Consider the following 6,036-nt stretch of genomic DNA (forward strand, 5'->3'; position numbering starts at 1 on the left):
TTAAAAAAATCTAATGATAGGATTTCCCAGAAAATTGAAAAAACCGTAAAATGTCAAGAGTAAAGTGCCATTTTCTGACATTAGATTTCGTTCTAAATGCTTAATCCCTATGTAGAAACGTTAGTTAAGCAAGAATATCGTATTTTTAAAAAAATCTAATGATAGGATTTTTCAGAAAATTGAAAAAACCGTAAAATGTCAAGAGTAAAGTGCCCTTATTTTAAACAATGTATCGTTCTAAATGCTTAATCCCTATGTAAAAAAGTTATTTTAGCAGGAATATGTTATTGAAAAAAATTAGAAAAATTTATTTTAGCCGTAAATCGAAAATAATGGGGACACCGGAGCTGTTCGAAGCGCCGAGCGCGCCGCGTACGCCCGAATATTTTCAAAGTCCCAACGTACCGATCAAGAGTAAAGTACCATTTTCCTACATTAGATTTCGTTCTAAATGCTTAATCCCTATGTAAAAACGTTAGTTAAGCAAGAATATCGTATTTTTAAAAAAATCTAATGATAGGATTTTCCAGAAAATTGAAAAAACCGAAAAATGTCAAGAGTAAAGTGCCATTTTCTGACATTAGATTTCGTTCTAAATGCTTAATCCCTATGTAGAAACGTTAGTTAAGCAAGAATATCGTATTCTTAAAAAAATCTAATGATAGGATTTTTCAGAAAATTGAAAAAACCGTAAAATGTCAAGAGTAAAGTGCCCTTATTTTAAACAATGTATCGTTCTAAATGCTTAATCCCTATGTAAAAAAGTTATTTAAGCAAGAATATGTTATTGAATAAAATGAGAAAAATTTATTTTAGCCGTAAATCGAAAATAATGGATCGAGCGAATCGGTCGATTGCGCCGAGACGCGCTATGATGCAACAGACGAGCGATTGGAACGCCCGAATATTTTCAAAGTCCCAACGTACCGATCAAGAGTAAAGTACCATTTTCCTACATTAGATTTCGTTCTAAATGCTTAATCCCTATGTAAAAACGTTAGTTAAGCAAGAATATCGTATTTTTAAAAAAATCTAATGATAGGATTTCCCAGAAAATTGAAAAAACCGAAAAATGTCAAGAGTAAAGTGCCATTTTCTGACATTAGATTTCGTTCTAAATGCTTAATCCCTATGTAGAAACGTTAGTTAAGCAAGAATATCGTATTTTTAAAAAAATCTAATGATAGGATTTTTCAGAAAATTGAAAAAACCGTAAAATGTCAAGAGTAAAGTGCCCTTATTTTAAACAATGTATCGTTCTAAATGCTTAATCCATATGTAAAAAAGTTATTTAAGCAGGAATATGTTATTGAATAAAATGAGAAAAATTTATTTTAGCCGTAAATCGAAAATAATGGATCGAGCGAATCGGTCGATTGCGCCGAGACGCGCTATGATGCAACAGACGAGCGATTGGAACGCCCGAATATTTTCAAAGTCCCAACGTACCGATCAAGAGTAAAGTACCATTTTCCTACATTAGATTTCGTTCTAAATGCTTAATCCCTATGTAAAAACGTTAGTTAAGCAAGAATATCGTATTTTTAAAAAAATCTAATGATAGGATTTCCCAGAAAATTGAAAAAACCGAAAAATGTCAAGAGTAAAGTGCCATTTTCTGACATTAGATTTCGTTCTAAATGCTTAATCCCTATGTAGAAACGTTAGTTAAGCAAGAATATCGTATTTTTAAAAAAATCTAATGATAGGATTTTTCAGAAAATTGAAAAAACCGTAAAATGTCAAGAGTAAAGTGCCCTTATTTTAAACAATGTATCGTTCTAAAGGCTTAATCCCTATGTAAAAAAGTTATTTAAGCAGGAATATGTTATTGAAAAAAATTAGAAAAATTTATTTTAGCCGTAAATCGAAAATAATGGATCGAGCGAATCGGTCGATTGCGCCGAGACGCGCTATGATGCAACAGACGAGCGATTGGAACGCCCGAATATTTTCAAAGTCCCAACGTACCGATCAAGAGTAAAGTACCATTTTCCTACATTAGATTTCGTTCTAAATGCTTAATCCCTATGTAAAAACGTTAGTTAAGCAAGAATATCGTATTTTTAAAAAAATCTAATGATAGGATTTCCCAGAAAATTGAAAAAACCGAAAAATGTCAAGAGTAAAGTGCCATTTTCTGACATTAGATTTCGTTCTAAATGTTTAATCCCTATGTAGAAACGTTAGTTAAGCAAGAATATCGTATTTTTAAAAAAATCTAATGATAGGATTTTTCAGAAAATTGAAAAAACCGTAAAATGTCAAGAGTAAAGTGCCCTTATTTTAAACAATGTATCGTTCTAAATGCTTAATCCATATGTAAAAAAGTTATTTAAGCAGGAATATGTTATTGAATAAAATGAGAAAAATTTATTTTAGCCGTAAATCGAAAATAATTGATCGAGCGAATCGGTCGATTGCGCCGAGACGCGCTATGATGCAACAGACGAGCGATTGGAACGCCCGAATATTTTCAAAGTCCCAACGTACCGATCAAGAGTAAAGTACCATTTTCCTACATTAGATTTCGTTCTAAATGCTTAATCCCTATGTAAAAACGTTAGTTAAGCAAGAATATCGTATTTTTAAAAAAATCTAATGATAGGATTTCCCAGAAAATTGAAAAAACCGAAAAATGTCAAGAGTAAAGTGCCATTTTCTGACATTAGATTTCGTTCTAAATGCTTAATCCCTATGTAGAAACGTTAGTTAAGCAAGAATATCGTATTTTTAAAAAAATCTAATGATAGGATTTTTCAGAAAATTGAAAAAACCGTAAAATGTCAAGAGTAAAGTGCCCTTATTTTAAACAATGTATCGTTCTAAATGCTTAATCCCTATGTAAAAAAGTTATTTAAGCAGGAATATGTTATTGAATAAAATGAGAAAAATTTATTTTAGCCGTAAATCGAAAATAATGGATCGAGCGAATCGGTCGATTGCGCCGAGACGCGCTATGATGCAACAGACGAGCGATTGGAACGCCCGAATATTTTCAAAGTCCCAACGTACCGATCAAGAGTAAAGTACCATTTTCCTACATTAGATTTCGTTCTAAATGCTTAATCCCTATGTAAAAACGTTAGTTAAGCAAGAATATCGTATTTTTAAAAAAATCTAATGATAGGATTTCCCAGAAAATTGAAAAAACCGTAAAATGTCAAGAGTAAAGTGCCATTTTCTGACATTAGATTTCGTTCTAAATGCTTAATCCCTATGTAGAAACGTTAGTTAAGCAAGAATATCGTATTTTTAAAAAAATCTAATGATAGGATTTTTCAGAAAATTGAAAAAACCGTAAAATGTCAAGAGTAAAGTGCCCTTATTTTAAACAATGTATCGTTCTAAATGCTTAATCCCTATGTAAAAAAGTTATTTTAGCAGGAATATGTTATTGAAAAAAATTAGAAAAATTTATTTTAGCCGTAAATCGAAAATAATGGGGACACCGGAGCTGTTCGAAGCGCCGAGCGCGCCGCGTACGCCCGAATATTTTCAAAGTCCCAACGTACCGATCAAGAGTAAAGTACCATTTTCCTACATTAGATTTCGTTCTAAATGCTTAATCCCTATGTAAAAACGTTAGTTAAGCAAGAATATCGTATTTTTAAAAAAATCTAATGATAGGATTTTCCAGAAAATTGAAAAAAACCGAAAAATGTCAAGAGTAAAGTGCCATTTTCTGACATTAGATTTCGTTCTAAATGCTTAATCCCTATGTAGAAACGTTAGTTAAGCAAGAATATCGTATTCTTAAAAAAAAATCTAATGATAGGATTTTTCAGAAAATTGAAAAAACCGTAAAATGTCAAGAGTAAAGTGCCCTTATTTTAAACAATGTATCGTTCTAAATGCTTAATCCCTATGTAAAAAAGTTATTTAAGCAAGAATATGTTATTGAATAAAATGAGAAAAATTTATTTTAGCCGTAAATCGAAAATAATGGATCGAGCGAATCGGTCGATTGCGCCGAGACGCGCTATGATGCAACAGACGAGCGATTGGAACGCCCGAATATTTTCAAAGTCCCAACGTACCGATCAAGAGTAAAGTACCATTTTCCTACATTAGATTTCGTTCTAAATGCTTAATCCCTATGTAAAAACGTTAGTTAAGCAAGAATATCGTATTTTTAAAAAAATCTAATGATAGGATTTCCCAGAAAATTGAAAAAACCGAAAAATGTCAAGAGTAAAGTGCCATTTTCTGACATTAGATTTCGTTCTAAATGCTTAATCCCTATGTAGAAACGTTAGTTAAGCAAGAATATCGTATTTTTAAAAAAATCTAATGATAGGATTTTTCAGAAAATTGAAAAAACCGTAAAATGTCAAGAGTAAAGTGCCCTTATTTTAAACAATGTATCGTTCTAAATGCTTAATCCATATGTAAAAAAGTTATTTAAGCAGGAATATGTTATTGAATAAAATGAGAAAAATTTATTTTAGCCGTAAATCGAAAATAATGGATCGAGCGAATCGGTCGATTGCGCCGAGACGCGCTATGATGCAACAGACGAGCGATTGGAACGCCCGAATATTTTCAAAGTCCCAACGTACCGATCAAGAGTAAAGTACCATTTTCCTACATTAGATTTCGTTCTAAATGCTTAATCCCTATGTAAAAACGTTAGTTAAGCAAGAATATCGTATTTTTAAAAAAATCTAATGATAGGATTTTCCAGAAAATTGAAAAAACCGAAAAATGTCAAGAGTAAAGTGCCATTTTCTGACATTAGATTTCGTTCTAAATGCTTAATCCCTATGTAGAAACGTTAGTTAAGCAAGAATATCGTATTTTTAAAAAAATCTAATGATAGGATTTTTCAGAAAATTGAAAAAACCGTAAAATGTCAAGAGTAAAGTGCCCTTATTTTAAACAATGTATCGTTCTAAATGCTTAATCCCTATGTAAAAAAGTTATTTAAGCAGGAATATGTTATTGAATAAAATGAGAAAAATTTATTTTAGCCGTAAATCGAAAATAATGGATCGAGCGAATCGGTCGATTGCGCCGAGACGCGCTATGATGCAACAGACGAGCGATTGGAACGCCCGAATATTTTCAAAGTCCCAACGTACCGATCAAGAGTAAAGTACCATTTTCCTACATTAGATTTCGTTCTAAATGCTTAATCCCTATGTAAAAACGTTAGTTAAGCAAGAATATCGTATTTTTAAAAAAATCTAATGATAGGATTTCCCAGAAAATTGAAAAAACCGAAAAATGTCAAGAGTAAAGTGCCATTTTCTGACATTAGATTTCGTTCTAAATGCTTAATCCCTATGTAGAAACGTTAGTTAAGCAAGAATATCGTATTTTTAAAAAAATCTAATGATAGGATTTTTCAGAAAATTGAAAAAACCGTAAAATATCAAGAGTAAAGTGCCCTTATTTTAAACAATGTATCGTTCTAAATGCTTAATCCCTATGTAAAAAAGTTATTTTAGCAGGAATATGTTATTGAAAAAAATTAGAAAAATTTATTTTAGCCGTAAATCGAAAATAATGGGGACACCGGAGCTGTTCGAAGCGCCGAGCGCGCCGCGTACGCCCGAATATTTTCAAAGTCCCAACGTACCGATCAAGAGTAAAGTACCATTTTCCTACATTAGATTTCGTTCTAAATACTTAATCCCTATGTAAAAACGTTAGTTAAGCAAGAATATCGTATTTTTAAAAAAATCTAATGATAGGATTTTCCAGAAAATTGAAAAAACCGAAAAATGTCAAGAGTAAAGTGCCATTTTCTGACATTAGATTTCGTTCTAAATGCTTAATCCCTATGTAGAAACGTTAGTTAAGCAAGAATATCGTATTCTTAAAAAAATCTAATGATAGGATTTTTCAGAAAATTGAAAAAACCGTAAAATGTCAAGAGTAAAGTGCCCTTATTTTAAACAATGTATCGTTCTAAATGCTTAATCCCTATGTAAAAAAGTTATTTAAGCAAGAATATGTTATTGAATAAAATGAGAAAAATTTATTTTAGCCGTAAATCGAAAATAATGGATCGAGCGAATCGGTCGATTG

The sequence above is a fragment of the Megalopta genalis genome, unplaced genomic scaffold (assembly GCF_051020955.1).
Source record: "Megalopta genalis isolate 19385.01 unplaced genomic scaffold, iyMegGena1_principal scaffold0033, whole genome shotgun sequence".
Taxonomy (NCBI): domain Eukaryota; kingdom Metazoa; phylum Arthropoda; class Insecta; order Hymenoptera; family Halictidae; genus Megalopta; species Megalopta genalis.